Source organism: Lissotriton helveticus, chromosome 1_1, assembly GCF_964261635.1.
Source record: "Lissotriton helveticus chromosome 1_1, aLisHel1.1, whole genome shotgun sequence".
In the NCBI taxonomy this organism is placed as follows: domain Eukaryota; kingdom Metazoa; phylum Chordata; class Amphibia; order Caudata; family Salamandridae; genus Lissotriton; species Lissotriton helveticus.
In genome coordinates, this window is record NC_136057.1 from 1,008,497,678 (window position 1) to 1,008,516,912 (window position 19,235).

At 48.6% G+C, this 19,235-nt stretch overlaps 1 pseudogene; it reads right to left on the reverse strand.

Annotated features, from left to right (window-relative positions):
- Positions 1 to 2,723: 2,723 nt before the first annotated feature.
- On the reverse strand, positions 2,724 to 3,979 carry LOC144763345 (basic helix-loop-helix transcription factor scleraxis pseudogene; annotated as a pseudogene).
- Between the last annotated feature and the right edge of the window lie 15,256 nt (positions 3,980 to 19,235).

Below are 19,235 nucleotides of genomic sequence, written 5' to 3' on the forward strand. Positions count from 1 at the left end.
CTGCACACTTAGAGCACTCGTGCCAGAATCTACAATATTCTCTTGTGCAAAGACAAGACCTTTGTTAAAATCCCACGATGTCCACTGCACTCCTCCCTAGTACCTCTGCCCAGACCCCACCCCCCGCAGGTAAGATGGGTTTGAAAGGGATGGTATACTAATTGAATGCTGCTTGCAGTAAATGTTGTCTTCCCGAACCCATTGCCTGTTGATAGAGGTCTGTATCAATCTCCCCCCATCTTGCTTCAGGGTCCAAAGCTAAGCGCGCCTGGAATTTCTCATCATAATGAGACCAAGCATATCCCCATATGTGATCTGCACTCTTCTGATTACATCCATGTATTTGTATTAGTAGATGCACCTCCCTGGATATTTTTAACAGTATACACTAGCGAAAATAAGGAAAGGTGCCATCCAATTTTCTATTGCTGTCAGCACCCTATGCCATTTTGACAATTAAAATGTTTCCTCTTTTGATCCTTCTTTTGCCCTTAAATCCCTATGTAGTAATTTTAACATCTCTACATTGTCCCCTTTCCATATTTTCTCCTTGATTGTCAACATTAAGTGTGCCCCAAAGGCTTTGTCAACCCCATATATAGCAATTTCTTAACTTTAATTTCCTTACTCTCCTTTGCCCCATCTACTTGTTCCCCTGCCTTGCACTTTTCTTCTTTTTTCCTTGTTGTGGCTTTTTGCCTTTTTCCTGTGCCCCTGCATTTTCCGCTTTCTGTGTCGGTCCTCCTACTTCCTGTATCCATGATTTGCCTAATTCCATCTCCTTTACCGGCGTTTGTGTCTTTGTGTCCACCCGTGTCTTTTACATACAAACGTTTCCTTGGGCGTATCTTTCCATTTTGCCCATCTCCCCTTCGTTCACCCCTACAGATACTTTCTGTGTGTCACTACTTTTGTCTCCCACTTCTCAAAACCCTGTGTGTAATCCAACCAGTGCTTCTGCCCCATTTTTCTCTTGCTGCAACAACCTGTCATTACCTCCATCATGATACAAGTGGGCCGTAGTATGCCCTCCCAGCCCATACCCTTTCCTTTGCTGACTTGATGCTCTTCCCTCCGTCCCAGAAGTCGCTTTGAGCCATCCAGGTTGGTGCACTGCTCAGGTCACCCGAGATCTTGGTGTGGCAGCGTAGTAGCGGTTCCTCGTTGGCTTCCAGCTCGCCGCTCTAGACCGTGCCATCTCTTCAAATCTGGGTATCTGAGCTGCATATAATTCTCCCAAGTCTGCATTCCCACGTTGTGGATGCTCCTGTAATATAAAAGGGAGATCTTGCAAGCCTGGATTAGTATCCCTACCTGCCTGCCCCTTCTCATCTGCAGGGATCCATTGCCATCGTCCTCCACTGCCCTGCCCTTTTTTCCCTACTCCCTCTTCTCCCCACTCAATTTACCAGCTTCCCCACCGTAGAAAGTTCTACAGCCTCATAGCTCACCACCACCGCTGAATCCCCACCATGCACGCACTTTTGCACGTATATATCCTGCACGGTGGCCTCACTTCTACTTCCTGCCTCTGCGTTGACCCTCCTCCCTGCTCCTCTTCATCACGCCACTTTAACATTTTTTTTAAAATTTATTTTATTTATTTAATGTGATTTTATATAGCGCGAAATTTACCGGAATGTGTCAGAGCGCTTTACATAAGAACCAGTTAAAAAACATAAGGACTTAGGATTACATACGTTACATAAAAGATACAAACAGAAAAAATTGCAAATGTACAAGATGCAAAGTCACATAAGGAAGACATACAAACAGAAAGAAAAATTGCAGATGAACAAATAGTAGAGTCACTCAAGGAAGAGATACAAATGGATATACTCTAAGAGTCACATAGGAATGGTAGAGAGTACAAAGGTCTACTGCATATACTAATGATTAGAGTTATCGCTATATACATAAGGAAGGGATACGAATGGATATTCTCTAAGAGTCACATAGGAATGGTAGAGAGTACAAAGGTCTACTGCATATACTAATGATTAGAGTTATCTATATATACATAGGGAAGGGATACGAATGGATATACTCTAAGAGTCACTTAGGAATGGTAGAGAGTACAAAGGTCTACTGCATATACTAGTGATTAGAGTTATCTCTGTATACATAAGGAAGGGATACAAATGGATATAATCTAAGAGTCACATAGTAATGGTAGAGAGTACAAAGGTCTACTGCATATACTAGTGATTAGAGTTATCTCTATATACATAGGGAAGGGATACGAATGGATATACTCTAAGAGTCACATAGGAATGGTAGAGAGTACAAAGGTCTACTGCATATACTAGTGATTAGAATTATCTCTATATATAGAAAAGCAGAGTTCCATTAAGTGGGGTCAGAGGGGGGTGCAGTAACAGCACCAAGGGGGGGTAGGAAGGATACAAGGGTATGAAGAAAAGGCAAATCAGAAAAGGGAAGAGACATTTGAGGATCGTAAAGGTCGGAAACGAGGAAAAAGGGTTAAAGGACGAGGGAATGGACTAGATGGCGGGTCAGAGTCCAGAGAAAAGCGGCCAAGAGCAGCAGCAAAATGGCGACCAGGAGAAAAGAAAAAGCGAAGAAGTTCAGGAGAGACCGTGGCGTAGTTTTTTTCATTCGAATGTGGCTGCAGGGCTGCTGCCTGCGTCTGGTGTTTTCACGGCCCGCTTGTTTTGCGGAGGGGTGTGTGTACCCTGAGGGCCGCTCCGCACGGGCCCTCTCTACTGGCCCTGAATTGCAGGGGCTGCCGCAGACGTGGGGCTCTGCTTGTGCTGGTTGCTGAGGCAGAAGGTGCAGATCTGCTTGGGCTTTGAGCTCTCGCCCTCCCGGGCCGGGCTGCTGCCCTGCTGGTGGTGGTGGTAGAAGGTGGTGGTGTGGCATAGCTGTCTGTCGGTATATGTGGTGGATATATATCTGTGTGTTTTTGAATTTTTTCAGGAAAAAATCCCTTAGAAACTCTGGAAATACTGACGCAGAAGGTAGTTCGCGGACGGATTAGTATCCAGTATTTTGTGGTAACTCAAATTAATTTTGATTTCTAGTACGTCATTGCAGTAGTGTAATTTCTAGGTCCTGATGAAAGCCTGGTAGGGGAAATGCCCCTGCATGGCAGAAACATGTTGACCACCATAACATCTAGTTTGGACAGTCATTATTTCAGACTGTCATACACTTTCTCCTTTTAATCTTTACACCATGATTCATCCCCAATAAAGTTTCCCTTGATATTATGGTAGCCAATCTTAAAACAGCACTTTTTTTATTTTTGTTTACAATCTCTTTTCACTGCAATTTATTCTTTTCCACACCATCTTACCCACACATAACACTCTGAGTCGGATCCATCGCTGGAGGTCTTGGAGAAGTGGAAAAACACACACATCATCATCAGGTGTGTTTCCTTATCTAGACCTTGACCTGCTACAATCCCAGATGATGAGGCGCCGCCATTTGGGTGGGCTGATGGGATTCATTTCCTATCTTTCACGCACATAGCCATTCCCACACATAGTTTCTTGCTTCTGTCTTTTTTGCTCAGTCTTCTTTGCTTAGTTTAGACCACCACTAGTCTTCTGTTTTTGCACAGCTGTCTGTCGCCCACCGGCAGCACGTTGCCCAGGTGGGAGATGTAGCTGGAGGCCAGCTGCAGGCGCATCTCGATCTTGGAGAGCTTGCGGTCGGCGGGCTCGGTGGGGATGAGGGTGCGCAGGGCGGTAAAGGCCGTGTTGACGCTGTTGGTGCGGTCGCACTCCCGCGCCTTGGCTGTGTGGCGCTGGCGCGGCTCCCGGTGCAGCCAGGGCCCCTTCTAGCCAGAGCGCCGCCTGCTGCCCTTGAGCGGGAAGCCGGCAGTGTCCAGGTGGAAGACCTTGTCTTCGGAGCCCGAGCTGTCACTGCCGCTCTCCTCGTCCTCAGACAGCATGCTGATCTCGGGGTACAGGTAGCGGCTGGGGGCCGAGCGCAGCATGGCGAAGGACATGTCCGGCTGGGGGCGGGGGGGGGTCTCGGCTCACCGTGGTGTCCGCTCTTTGGCAGTCAGACGAGGGTTCACCACTCCCATACCTGGTGTCTCCAGCCACGGCGTTGTTGCTATCACCCTCCGACTGTGCTGGCTCTGCGTTAGGGTCCTGGTTCCCGCTCTGGTCCCCGGCGGGTCGTGCCGTTGTGCAGGGGGTCCGCCACTAAAGCTGTCACAGGGCCCACGTTCTGGCCTTTTGCCTTTTCCTTTTCCTCTTCCATCTCTATGTGGTCCTTCCTGACCTGCATGCTTGTGGCCGGGGTAACCTGTTACTGCCAACTCCCTGCCTCTGACCAGCGAGATCTTATCATCGAGTGGGCACTATCTACCACTTTCCCATCTCTAGTGATACTGGGAGCACCCTTCTTGACGCCAACAGCTCCCCCTTCCCTCCATCTGACTCCCCACTCCCTCCCCCAGCCATCCCACCCTGCTGGCCCTGATTCCCGTCATCTGCCTCTGTTGGTGCCCCATTCTGTACCTCGGGGACTTTCTGTCCCTCTCTCTTGTTGCCTACCCCCTCCTGTACTCTCCCAGTCATGAGGGCCTTCGTTTCTCCATATGTACCAATCCGCCAGGCCCCTTCCCCCTGACCCATTCATCTCACCTCGCTAATTTTTGCCCCTGAATGCCCTTTGCCTCCAATCTGTCATCCTCCCATTGTAAATCTCGTTTCTGAGGTTGCGACCTTCTCTGTCTCCAAATTCCTATTTTTAAACTTGTCTGGCATTTCATTCTCCACTTGCCACGTGCAGGCCCCTCCTGGCTATAACTTGCAGAATGTGATGCCGTGCGTCGCCCCACCCCTCGTCCTTTTCTCTTAGTCCTAGGGGCCGCTCCCCTAGCTCTCAAGCCCACGCCCATACCGCCGCAGCTTCACCACTTGCCATGCCACTCACCACGCGCCAGGCGTGAGCAGGTCCATGAGTCCTACCATTGCCAGCAGGCGCATGGCTTCCTGCACTCTACGATCCATGATATAACCTACAACAGATAACCTACAACAGAACTTAAAAAAACTTTTTAAAACAATTTGCTGCTGGCTACGTTCCCAAAATGGTGACATGGTGTGTAAATGAATGGTAAAGAATGCACTGTAGCTTTTTCATCTAGATGATTATCATCCGCAGCGCGAAATTATAGAACTATTGAACATGAAGCACTATCTTGGGTGTGGGCCACAAGACACTTCTCCACTTACCTTTGGGCACGTAAATTCTCTTTAGTCACAGATCATAAGCCTTTAGTTTCTTCACTATCTGAGAAAAATCTAAGTAAGGCCAGTCCCAGGCTAGTCGGACTTATAGCAAGGATGTACGAATTGAATTTCGATGTTAAACTCATCCCTGGAACTAAGAACACTAGAACTGATTTTTTAGGTCGAGCTGGTGTAAGCAGTGCGAAGCACTGCGTCCAGCGAAGCATCTTTTGTCATCCACTTCCTGGGAATGTGAGACAGGGGATGTGCACGCGCAGGAGAATCCCCCATGTGAGCGCGCACGTTCACCCACACGCCGTGCACATCTCCTGTCCCACATTGCCAGGAAGTGGATAACACACACACACACACACACACACACGCGCGTGCACGCACGCACACACACACACAGGCGCGCGCACACACACACACACACACACATGCGCGCGCACCCCTTCCCCCCCAGCAAGTGCACGCAACTTGTGTTCACACAGCCTGCAAGCTCTCACTTACCGGCAGTGCTGACTATTGCCTTTGACATGCTCTCATGTCATCTTGCTTTTCAATTCCATCTTGCTTTGGGCCTTTCTGTCCTGCACGAAGATGTTTTGCTTTCACTTGTTTTCTGCACTCTGCATGCTAGTAGAAACCGGTTCTTATCAGAGAAATGTACAGGCTCCTTCTAGAAGTCATAGCAAAGGCCTGATCAACCAATGCTGTGTTTTTGGCACGTATTGGTACGGAATCTGATGGGAAAAGGAGACGAGGCTTGCTAAAAGCTTCGACCAACGTTTTCACCTGTATTAAAAGGGGGAGCCTCCACTGGTCTGGTGTAAGTGGAAGTTTGGGAGTTTGGATTCCGAGTGAGAGCAGACATGTCTATCTCGGATTGAACCCTGATTGCTGAGCTCTGATCCCCGGCTGTGTGAAGACTTCCCCCGGCCAGAAGTGGGCAGTGTATGCATCAGGTGATGTATTGAGTTTTGTGATTATTGCCATTGTGATGTGAGCCAGTGGCTGTGATCGTTTGAGGTGTTTTCTTTGTGGTGTGGGAGGTGTACATCCAGAGTGATCCTCTACTCTGTATATATATGTTTCTAATCTCTTGCAGGACGTCCAGTGTATCTTATCTAATATCAGTTATTGCTTGTTTATTAATAAGTATTATACGTTTGCTCAGTTATTGATTCATGCCTGTAGATTATAGGTTTGCTACATATATTTGAATTTAATGCATTTGGTATCTGAGACAGCCTTTGTTTAGAGAGTATTATGTAATAAACCCCAAGCCTTATTCTAAAAGTGATAGTCTTTGCATTTTGTTAAATAAAACTCCTTTTCAAAAGGTGCTGTTTGTTTTGTGTTGCAGTCTTGCTGTGCCAGGGGTGGTAAGGCATGCTTAAAAGTGAATATTTTTCAAAGGTGTAATGATATATTTGCCTCCCAGGTGGGAGTGCAGTGATTGGGTGTGGCTTATTGGTGGGAAGCCACATTCAAAACACTACCTCTCAACAAAACAAAAGGAGAGACCCCTGTGGAGGATTGTGGGGTATTGCGGTAGCTGTATAACCTATCTTTGACTGCCTTAAAAATATCCATGCCAGCAGCCAAAGCCATTTGAATACTCATTTAACATCCGAATATCTCTTCCTATCATGCCATTTTCTTGAGGACTATACAGAGCCACTGTGAGATGCTTAGTACCATGGTTGCAAAGAAACTCTTGCATGGCAGTGGACTTAAACTCCACCCCATTGTCAGTGACCCACACCTGGGTAAACCTTCTCTGTTAAACAACACAGATAGGAAGTCAAAGACGACCCCGTGGTAGGTTCTTTCAAGAATTTACACTCCACCCACTTGGAGTGATAGTTGACGATTACTAAGGCATACCTCATGGACACAGGCACATCCATTATTGGGCCTAAAAAATCCAAAACCCAATTTTTCCCATGGGTCCTTGGGGAACTCAACTGGACAAAGTGGTGTATTATACATGCATAGATTTGTTTGCTTGGCAGCATTCAGTGCTTCTGCCAATCCACACATTCACCTCGTTATCCATTCCCCGCCATCAGTAAAAATGTTGGACCCTTCTATTAGTGCCCGTCATGCCCACATAATTGATGAGCTAACCCTATTAAAGGATATCTGAGAGCACTAGGAGGAAGGAACATATTACCATGCATGACCATTCCATCTTCAAAGACTAATCATCTTTGATCTTAAAGAACAATTTGAAATCATCTTTTACGTGTCTTTCCTGAGGCCACCCTTCCACAATGAATTTCCTTAAAACAGATAGACAAGCGTCTTTTTCTACACATTCTTTCCATTCTTGCAGACTAATGACTTTGTCAGTTACCACAATACCATCCACCATTTCTACAACACATTCAACCTCTTCCATCACTGCTGCTCCCTCATCTCCTTTGATTGGACACTTAGATAACAAGCATTTGCAATGCAATAGGTTTCGCATTAGGAAAGTTTGAGCAATTGGTATTGTAAGTGACAAATATTTTATTTATGTGTTGGTTTTGTAAATAGCGATAACAATAGCTTTGTCATTTACAATGCCAATAGTTTTAACTTTCGCAAACGTGACACCTAAAGCATTTGTAATGCAATCTGTGTTGTATTTACATGACTTAGATGTATTAATATTACATATAACAATGGCTTTTATTTTTTTAAATAATTAATACTTAAATAAAAGTTATTGTAATTTATAATGGCAATAGCTTAAACTTTTGTAAATAACTTTTGGGAAGATTATGTTCATTGTATTTTATTGTGATGCAAATCCAAGAACAGCAGTGAAATATTAACATATTTTTGTGACATTTGTAATAAAGCTTGAAACATTGAGAGAACATATTAGAACCAGTTGTTGTTGACTGGTTGCACAGAGTGATGCTGTGGCGCTCAGTGGTGCTGAGTGATGCTGTGGCCTTCAGTGGTGCTGAGTGATGCTGTGGCCTTCAGTGGTGCTGAGTGATGCTGTGGCATTCAGTGGTGCTGAGTGATGCTGTGGCATTCAGTGGTGCTGAGTGATGGTGTGGCATTCAGTGGTGCTGTGGTGTTGAGTGGTGCTGAGTGATGCTGTGGCGTTGAGTGATGCTGTGGCATTGAGTGATGCTGTGGCATTGAGTGATGCTGTGGCGTTGAGTAATGCTGTGATGTTGAGTGATGCTGTGACGTTGAGTGATGCTGTGGCGTTGAGGGATGCTGTGCGCTGAGTGGTACTGTGGTGTTGAGTGGTGCTGTGGTGTTGAGGGGTGCTGTGGTGTTGAGTGGTGCTGGGGCGTTGAGTGGTGCTGGGGCGTTGAGTGGTGCTGAGTGATGCTGTGGCATTGAGTGTGGCATTGAGTGATGCTGTGGCGTTGAGTAATGCTGTGGCATTGAGTGATGCTGTGGCGTTGACTGGTGCTGTGGCGTTGAGTGGTGCTGAGTGATGCTGTGGCGTTGAGTGATGCTGTGGCGTTGAGTGATTCTGTGGCATTGAGTGGTGCTGTGGCATTGAGTGGTGCTGTGGCGTTGAGGGGTGCTGTGACGTTGAGTGGTGCTGTGGCGTTGAGTGGTGCTGAGTGATGCTGTGGCATTGAGTGATGCTGTGGCAATGAATGGTGCCAAGTGATGATGAGGTGCTGTGTTGGTAGTCAGTTGATGCAGCACTGGTGCTGTGCTAGTGCTGAGGTAGTGCTGCGCCGGTGCTGAGGTGGTGCTGTGCTGGGGCTGAACAATGTTGAGGTGGTGTGGTAGTACTTAGATGCAGCTGAATGACGCTCATGTGGGGTTGCGGTAGTGCAGCTGAAGTGGTGCTGCGCTTATGCTGATATGGTGCTGAGGTAGTGCTGCACTGATGTAATCGTGCTTGGGTGGTCCTCAGGTGGCACTAAAGTGGTGGTGTCCTGCTGAGTGATACTGAGGTGGTGCTGTGCTGGGGTGATGCTGCGCTGAGGTGGTGGTGTTGTAGTTGCGGTGGTGCTCGGGTGCTGCTGAGTGAAGCTCAGGTGGTGCTGCAGTAGTCCTGCTTTAGTGGTGATGAGTTACACTGACTGGTGCTGAAGTGGTGCTGTGTGCTGAGGTGGTGCTACGATAGTGATACTGGAAGGGGGGCAGAGGGTGATCACAGACTCCCGGACTCCAGGGGCAGGCACTGCCCCTGCTGCACTGATAGCTACACCTCTGAAAGAAACTGGTACAGGGAGAAACGGATGTAGAAAGGAAGAGGGGTAAGAGTGTAACCTGGAGATGGCAGGAAATCGGTGAAGAGAGGAAACTGGTGAAAGTACGTAACTGATGTATAGGAAACTGGTGTAGAGATCAAAGTGGCGTAAGTGGGAAACTGGCGTAAATAGTAAAGTCTTTGTAGAAAGATAAAACTGGCGTGAATAGACCACTTCTGAAGAGAGAAAATGGCTGAAGTCTGATACAGGTGGGACATGTATAGATGTGACAAAGCTGAAAACCGGAAGCCCAAATAAAAGGCATAACTTGTAAATGTGAAACTAGCAGAGAGAGGGGTCCGGTAAAGATGGAAAACTGTTGTAGACAGAATTTGGTATAGATAGGCTCACAACAAATATAAAGCTATCTGTAAGAGAGAGGGGGAAATAGAGAAAGGAAACCACAGAGAAAAAAAGAAACAGTGAGAAAGAAAAGAAAGAGAAAAAGGAAGAAAGGGAGTGTAGAGAGCGATGAAGGGAGCTAGAGGGGAGGGTAGAGTGTAAGAGTCGGGAGTAAGGGAAAATAAGAGAATGAGAGGGAGAAGAAAGATGAGAGGGGGCTATGTAGAAATAGAGAAAGTGAATCAGAGATTGGGAGAAAGAAATAGAAGTGAAAGAGAGAAAGGAAGAGAGGACAGGAAAAAGAGCATGAGAGAGAAAGGAATGGAGAGAGAGAAAAGTGGGGAAGATGGAGAGACAGAACAGAGACAGCGTGTGAGAGAGGACAGGGAGAAACTAATAGGGAACGAAAGAGCGAGCAAGAGGGAGAAAAAAATGAAGGTTGAGAGAGAGAAGTGAGAAAGAAAAAGAGATCGAGCGAGAGCTTAAGAAAGTCTAGAGAGACAGTTAGGGTGGAAGAGAGAGGAGGAAGCAGGCCCGGTTCCAGAGAGTAGGCCAGGTGGACCAGGCCCTCCCAAAGGATCTCCCGGCCCACCCAAGGCCATTCAGAAGTTGACAGCCACTCTTTGGGTCCTGCCATGGCCATTAGCCGTCTAATTATTTAAAGGATAATATTGCTGCAGGTGTGGAACGAGCAGGGATAGAAGCTACTGACTGCATTCACACATGAACAGTAGGGATATCCTGCTGCACCCCCCCCCCTCTAGTGTAAAGACAAGATCCTCTCACAAGCCACTTCAGTGACAAAACCAGAGACAGCACGAACAATGAGGAACGGATTTGACCTTCCCAAGAAAATGAAATTAAAATGTACATACAATTAGAACATATGTGCTTAGCGGTGGTTCGGTTTCTTTTCTTCCTGCTTTGAGGCAGTTTCTAACTTGCGGCATAGTCGTAAACATTAGTTCAATAAAAAGCAACTTTTTTTATATATAGCTATAAATACTACAATTCTGGCAGTTCTAAGTGCTATACAATTAACAGATGTTCATATTACCCATTTTGTGGCACTTTATTTACCCACTTTAGAATGAAAAGCAGAGTTAATGATTTTGTATAGCACTATTATATGTCTAATTGCAGTCTGTAACCGTAATACCCCTAAATCCTGATCAATTAGGTGAGTGGCAGCGATTAGGCGGAGCTACATAGAATACAGTAAGCAGTTATGTTTCTATGTCGGCTGCGTCAAGGACATCCACATGAAATATTTATGACAAGTTAACTTGGTACATGCCAAGTTGAATCCGGTCAATGTTGTGCTGGTGGACCATGTGATTTGTGAATGTACTTTCGTTGGTCTACACATACATTCTTTGGTGCAGTTGAGCAATAGTAGGTTCAAATGTACGTTATTGGTTCAAACATAAATTGGTTAGAATGCATGTACAATTCTTTACCCACATTTACATATATTTATTTAAGGATCAGTTTCATGTGCTCTAGATAGTTAATGAAGTGGACTTTTGACCAGCTTCTTCAATGAAGCCCGTTTCAGTTTGTCCTCATAGTCAAGGCAGGGTTGGTAGTTGTTCCACAGAAACTTCTTATCAATTTTGACTAGCAATGTATTCCCCCTTCTGAATACGCTGACAGTCGCAGGACTTTGGGCTGTTGGGTAGGGCAACTCTGCATGTTGTTGGGCAGTGCCAACTGTGTGTCCCTGCTGTCACTCGGCCTTGAGCGAGAGCAGAAAAGTTTTCCACAGCTGGATATGCAATGGGATGGCACATGAGCAAAGTTTATAATTTGCAGACCTCGAGTTCTATAATGCCAGTGAAGTTTTCCTTTGACATGATTTTAAGCGTGGGATAGTTTGTAAATGTTAGACGAACTCTACAATATGTTACGTGACATGCATTTTTTTATATTACAATGTTCAAAATAGTAAAATGGCCTTTTCAAAAAAAAATGCTACTATAACTTACTGCTTCATGCTGTAGTATTCTATAATACCTTTTTGCCATATCGTTAATTGAAATCTGTAATTCGCATGGCTAGTGTAATTTCCATAAATTATGGAAAGTAATTAACTCATAGGCTTGGAATACTTTCTGTGAAACACGTTTTGAAACCATTGTCAACAGAACGTTATAATTGTGTTTCAAAAGTTTACTTGATTTTCATCATGTATGGTTAGGTGTGGTGCCATATCACCCCATGGCTAACAGGTCATACACTGCAGTGATAATAGGGCAGGGATATGTCTAGTGGGCGCAGTGGAGTAGATAGCCCTTTGGCCGCCCGTGGAGGTCCCTGCCGTGTGCCACTTTGAAGAGCAGGGTGGGGTGTTGGCGATTGCCACCCGAAGGTGGCGAGTAAGAGCGGGCGGAGGCCGCCGCCTCAAAAACTCATGCCGCCCGGGGAGGACAGCCCCCCCCTTTGCTGTGCCACTGAGTGGGCGCTGGTGCAGGTAATGGCTAGAGCAGCCTGCCTAGTGGGCACAGAGCATGGTCTGCACCGATGACTTGTGGCAAATACTCCTCCAACCAGTACAAATTGGGCACTGAGAACAGAGCGTGGGTAATGGTCCTATACATGAGACTCCACATTACAAAGATTAGTACATTTCTAGACTTGTCAAAATGAGATAGATGTCGGAGTCTAAAACAGCATATGTTACGAAAGATTCTCTTTTGATTATGCATGTTGCCTCCATGAATCTTCATGGCCCACCCCTGCTCCCTTGTTGCCCACCCGATCCAGAATTGTGGAGCCGGGCCTGGGAGCAAGAGAGATATAATGACAGAGGTGTGAGAGAGAAGGGGATGTGAAGTAAATAAAGGTACAGAAAGAGGGGGAAACGAGAGGGCAAACCATGCATAGAGGAAGAGTGAGGGGAGAGAGAAACAACGGGAAAGAGGAAATGAAATGAGCGAGCGAGAGAGAGCTCCTTTCGAGGCGAGAAAGGCACGGGGAGCAGTCTCACCCCTAAACAAAGCGGCATGCTTTGGGGTGGGCTGAGAGGGCTCCAGCCCCATCACGACAAGGTCTCTGTCACGGTAAGGGCAAAGGGATGAATGCAGGGCGTGAACTGTCCTACAGTTACCGGGGCCGCAAGCCGATTTTAGCAGGAGGCAGTATTCACCGTTTTGCCTTTCCTGATGGATGGCGCTTATACCTACGCACTTAAGCGCCTAACTCACTGAGCGATCTTGCTGGGGTTTGATTTAGGCGCACCGAGCCGTGCAGCGGGAGCATTAACCCGCTGAGCTGCCTCATCTCCTGGACCAGTCTCTAACCCGGACTTACAGCTAGATTCATGAAGCCAAATTGCGATTGCAATAGCTGCGAATTAGCAATTGCGATCGCAATTTCAAAGAAAGGGATTCATGATAGTGAAAAAACCAAAATAGAGAATTCGCAAAATAAAATTTGCGATTCCGCAAACAAAATTACAGAATCCTTGAACAAGCTCATTTGCGAATCTGAAATAGCGAGAAACCATGGATTCTGCGAAATCATTTGCGAACTCGCAAAATATTCGCAATCGCCATTCATGAAAAATCGCTTATTGCGAAAAACCCGAAAATCGCTATTTGCGACGCGCAATTTAAGGAGAACCCAAACCAGGTGGTAACCAGTAAGGACATTTTTTTTTTTTAAACGTTAGCAAACTACCAACAGGTGCAGGCCTGACAAAACACACTTAAGGACATGCAGCTGGAGCCTGAGGACTCTCACAATGCCAGGACTCTACATGGTGGTCAGGCGGCGAAGGCTACAGCGAGCAGCACGGAACAGACGCAGGATCCAGGAGCAGATATTCCGTGTGCGGGTCACCCTTCTGGGCCAAACCAGGGAGCAAATTTACGCGAAGTACCGCCTAAATGGGGCAATGATCATCAAGCTGATCCGGGACCTAGACCCCCTGATGCAGCACCCAACAAGGAGGACCAATGCCGTTCCCACCCATGTGCAGGTATTGTGCAGCCTGCACCTACTGGCCTCCGGAAGCTTCCAGGGGATAGTCGCTGTCGCAGGTGGGATTTCCCAGCCCACCATGTCCCGCTGCCTAAGGAGTTTCCTGGAGGCCATGCTGACCCGGCTACACCACTACATCTCATTCCCCACCAGCCAACAGGACTTGAATGACACCAAGCTGCAATTTTACAATGTAGCACAATTTCCACATATAATAGGATGCATTGACTGTACCCACATCCACATCTGCCCACCAGCACAAATGGAATACATGTATCGCAACCGCAAGTCCTACCACTCCCTCAATATCCAGATGGTGTGCAATGCAAAGACAATCATCACGGACATAGTGGCACAGTACCCGGGGAGCACACATGACTTCTTCATATTCCGGCACAGTGGCATTCACACACGACTGGCCAGGGGAGACTTTGGTGAAGGACACCTACTGGGTAAGTACACATGCCCCACAATATTACACTGTGATAATGTAGCTGCGCAGCACAGGCACTCACCCTCTGCTCCTATCATTCAGGTGACAGCGGCTACGCTCTCCGTGAGTACCTCCTCACACCATACCTCAACCCTGCAACCCCACAGCAACGGCGTTACAATGCAGCACACATACGCACAAGAAATTGCATTGAGAGGACATTTGGCCTTTTGAAGAGCAGATTCCGCATACTGCACAAGACTGGTGGGGCCATCGAATACGAGCCAGAGGTCTGCTGCCGCATCGTGGCCGTGTGTGCAATCCTCCACAACATTGCTACCAAGCGCAGGATACCTGTAGACATCTCTGGCAGTGAGTCGGAAGGGGACAACCGACCACCTGCACATGTGCGTCACGCACGCGGTGAGAATCCTGCAGAAGGACACAGGTGCCGCAACCAAATCTGCATGAACTATTTCTAGTCAACCCACTCCCCACACACATTACTTAACTCATGCATGACAACATTAATAATGACATGAGTCAGATTAAGTTAGTCAGAATATTTGTAATTGTTACAGCACAATAAACTGGGCATTCTGCAAACTGGTACATGAATGACATATTGCGTCATATGTCTGTTCTTCAGGAGGACATGCTTGTAGCAGCATCATGGCCCCTCATGTAAATGTTCTATTGTTCAATGCCGCCTCCGGGCAGATGCTCCCAACCTCCTTTCTACATCCTCCTCCTGATTAGGCCGTGAGGCAGCAGAGGGCCTGCTGCTGCGGCGGGGTGCTACCACCGGTGGAACGGACTGGCTGCTATGGCTGGATGTAGCCTCACTAGTGTCGTCAGCCCCCCCGCATGGCCATGGTCGGTAGCCTGCATGGCCTGCACTGCTGTTGACACATGCTCCAGAGCTCTCGCGACGTCCTGGCAGCACTGGACCATTTGGACCTGCATGGCCAAGGAGCGTCGCGAGAGCTGGGAGGTCGCGTTCCCAATTATATAGTTGGACCGCGTGTATGCTGACAGGCGGGTCAGCAGCTGGCGGTGTCTGCGGCGGTTGAGATCCCGCTGGCTGTACATGGCCTGTGTGTTGGCCTCCATAGCAGCTGTCATCCTCTCCATGCGGTCTGACATTTGTGCTACATTTCGGGCGGTCTTGTTCAGTTGGAGGTGGATAGCCGCAAGATGACGGGCATGGGTTTGATGCACATGTAGCATGCGGCGCTCAATGGAGAGCCCACCTGGTTGCACGTTTCGTCCCCTGCCAGCGCGGGAAATGTTAGTGCGCTGCTCCCTCACCAGTCCGCTTGACTGGCTCCTCACAGCCGTAGCACGGCGGGTTGGTTGGCGAACTGCGGCTGGTGTTGCAAGCCCCACTGGTGGTTGTGTGACGCGCAGTGGTACGGCAGCGCCTGGTTGCACAGGGGTGGCACTGGCCACAGGGGCGGGTGGTGTAATGACCGCTGGTGCGGCAGCTTGCTCTGATGGTCCGGGCTGTGGGGATAGATGTGTGTCCCCCTCTGTGTCCTCCGTGATGTCCTCAATTACCAGGGCATCGCTGTCTGTGCTGGGGACTTCTGCGCCACCTGTGATGTAAAGTGGACGTTGGTTAGTGACATGTTTCTTACACATTTAGGCTTCCTACATGCATGCAGACTACCATTCCCTGACTCGCTGCAGGATTGACTCTCACTAAACATGTCTGGCTTAATGGGGCAAGATGGTAATTGTGGTCAGACTACATGTCCCACAATGCAATAGCGCTTTAGTGGTGTGCTTTGGCTGCATGACTAGGGTTTGATATGGGATGCTCTGAAGTCATGGACATTGTTAGGGGGCAGGGGGTCGCAGTCGCATGGCACTTACCTGGTGTGTCTTGGGTGGGTCGGGAGGAGTCCAGCTGGGTCACACCCACGCATGCCTGCGGATTTATGGTGTCCTCCACTCGGTCCTCCAGTGGTGTGTTCGGTGGGACAGTGGGCTCCCCTCCACCTGTCGCCACATGCTCCCCCAGCCTCTCCGCAATCTTCTCCTTTGACCGCCCTCTGAGGTCATACCAGTATTTTTTTATCTCGTCCACGGAGCGCTGGGTCACCCCCACAGAGTTTACTTTAGCGCGTATGCGCAACCATATCCGCCTTTTATCGGCCTCGGGCACCCTTCTGGAGTCTTTACCGAAGAGCCGATTGTAGTCCTTGCAGACTCCTTCAATCAAAAATTCGAGCTCTTGCTCTGAAAAATTTATTTTCCTCTTTCTCCCACTGGAAGATCCACCTGCAGCTTCCTGTGACATGCTTGCCACTGGGGTGTCTTCTGGTTTACTCCTGTAGGCACATTGGAGGGGAGCTCTGATAATGCTGCTTCCAGTTCAGGTTCTCACTGCTGAATGAGGGTGGAACCTGCCTACTTCCTGGTTGTGATGTCATCACTCTGCTCAGGATGCGACTTCCCGTTTTTGTGATCTCGCAGTTAGCGAGATCGCAATTTGCGATTTCGGTAATTGCGAGATCGCAATTTCAACACGGGTATCGGACGATTATGCGAATATTTACCGATTTTCGGGGACTCGCAATCGGCGATTGCAGCCGATTGCGATTCGCTTTTTTTTCTCGCAAATATTCAAGAATGCCATTCTGCGATTTCTTAATTGCGATTCGCTTTTTCTCGCAATTTAGGAATCGCAGAATTTTACATTGATGAATCTGGCTGTTAGTTCCAGGCCGTGAGTTCTGGTATCACTCAGTGAATCAGCAGAAAATGTATAATTTTTTCCTGCGCTGTTACCATGGTAACGTCTCCAGCAAGCCGATGGAAGGAAGACGCCCCCACCCCTTCTGTGCACTGCGAGGAGCAAGGAAAGGCAGGAGATAAGAGGGGGTAAGAAAGGAGGAAGGGGAGACAAGAGACGGAATGGGGTGAGGCAGAAGGACGGGAAGAGGAGAAAGGGTGGCGTGAATGAAGGGTAGCAGGGGCGAGAGGGAGGGGTCAGGGAGGGGAAACGGGATGAGACAGAAGCGAGGGAGGGGGTGAAAGGGTAAGAGATAGGAGTGGATGAGGGGCCACAGGGTGAGAGAGAGGTACGAAAATGAAACACAAGCACTGGCCGCGCGACATCACGGAAATCAGGCAGCCTTCATTGGGACGGGGCCGGGGCCTGCAAAAGAAACAAGAAGGAACCGCCGAGAGAACGTCCGGAACCCTGCAGCCTGAATGCGGAGTCCTTGGCCCCATCAGAGGGACCGGACGAAGACTGCATGGCACCAGAGGCAACACGGGGCACCCGAGTGGTGAGGAGAGCCCCGCGGCGTGCCAGGAGACTGGCAAGGACCGAGCCGGTAAGTGAGAGCTTGCAGGCTGTGTGAACACAAGTTGCGTACACTTGCTGTGGGGGGGAGGGGGTGCGCACATGTGTGTGTGTGTGTGTGTGCGCCTGTGTGTGTGTGTGCGCGGGTGTGTGCATGTGTGTGTGTTGTCCGCTTCCTGGCAATGTGGGACAGGAGATGTGCACGGCGTGTGGGTGAACATGTGCGCTCACATGGGGGATTCTCCTGCGCCTGCACATCCCCTGTCTCACATTCCCAGGAAGTGGATGACAAAAGATGCTTCGCTGGATGCAGTGCTTCGCACTGCTTACACCATCTCGACCTAAAAAATCAGCTCTAGTGTTCTTAGTTCCAGGGATGAGTTTAACATCGAAATTAAATTCGTACATCCTTGCTAAAAGTCTGGCCTTACTTAGATTTTTCTCAGATAGTGAAGAAACTAAAGGCTTATGATCTGTGACAAAAGAGAATTTTCGTCCCCAAAGGTAAGTGGAGAAGTGTCTTGTGGCCCACACCCAAGATAGTGCTTCACGTTCAATAGTTCTATAATTTCGCGCTGCGGATGATAATCATCTAGATGAAAAAGCTACAGTGCATTCTTTACCATTCATTTACACACCATGTCACCATTTTGGGAAAGTAGCCAGCAGCAAATTGTTTTAAAAAGTTTTTTAGAAGTTCTGTTGTAGGTTATATCATGGATCGCAGAGTGCAGGAAGCCATGCGCCTGCTGGCAATGGCAGTACTCATGGACCTGCTCATGCCTGGCGTGCGGTGAGTGGCATGGCGAGTGGTGAAGCTGCGGCGGTATGGGCGTGGGCTTGAGAGCTAGGGGAGCGGCCCCTAGGACTAAGAGAAAAGGACGAGGGGCGGGGCGACGCACGGCATCACATTCTGCAAGTTATAGCCAGGAGGGGCCTGCACGTGGCAAGTGGAGAGATGAGATGCCAGAAAAGTTTAAAAATAGGAATTTGGAGACAGAGAAGGTCGCAACCTCAGAAACGAAATTTACAATGGGATGATGACAGATTGGAGGCAAAGGGCATTCAGGGGCAAAAATAGCGAGGTGGGATGAATGGGTCAGGGGGAAAGGGCCTGTCGGATTGGTACATATGGAGAACGAAGGCCCTCATGACTGGGAGAGTACAGGAGGGGGTAGGCAACAAGAGAGAGGGACAGAAGGTCCCTGAGATACAGAATGGGGCACCAACAGAGGCAGATGACGGGAATCAGGGCCAGCAGGGTGGGATGGCTGGGGGAGGGAGTGGGGAGTCAGATGGAGGGAAGGGGGAGCTGTTGGAGTCAAGAAGGGTGCTCCCAGTATCACTAGAGATGGGAAAGTGGTTAGATAGGGCCCACTCGGGGATAAGATCTCGCAGGTCAGAGGCAGGGAGTTGGCAGTAACAGGTTACCCCGGTCACAAGCATGCAGGTCAGGAAGGACCACATAGAGATGGAAGAGGAAAAGGCAACAGGCCGGAACGTGGGCCCTGTGACAGCTTTAGTGGCGGACCCGCTGCACAGCGGCGCGACCCGCCGGGGACCGGAGCGGGAACCAGGATCCTAACACTGAGCCAGCACAGTTGGAGGGTGATAGCGACAACGCCGTGGCTGGAGACACCAGGTACGGGAGCGGTGAACCCTCGCCAAAGAGCGGACACCATGGTGAGCCGAGACCCCTCCCCCGGCCGGAC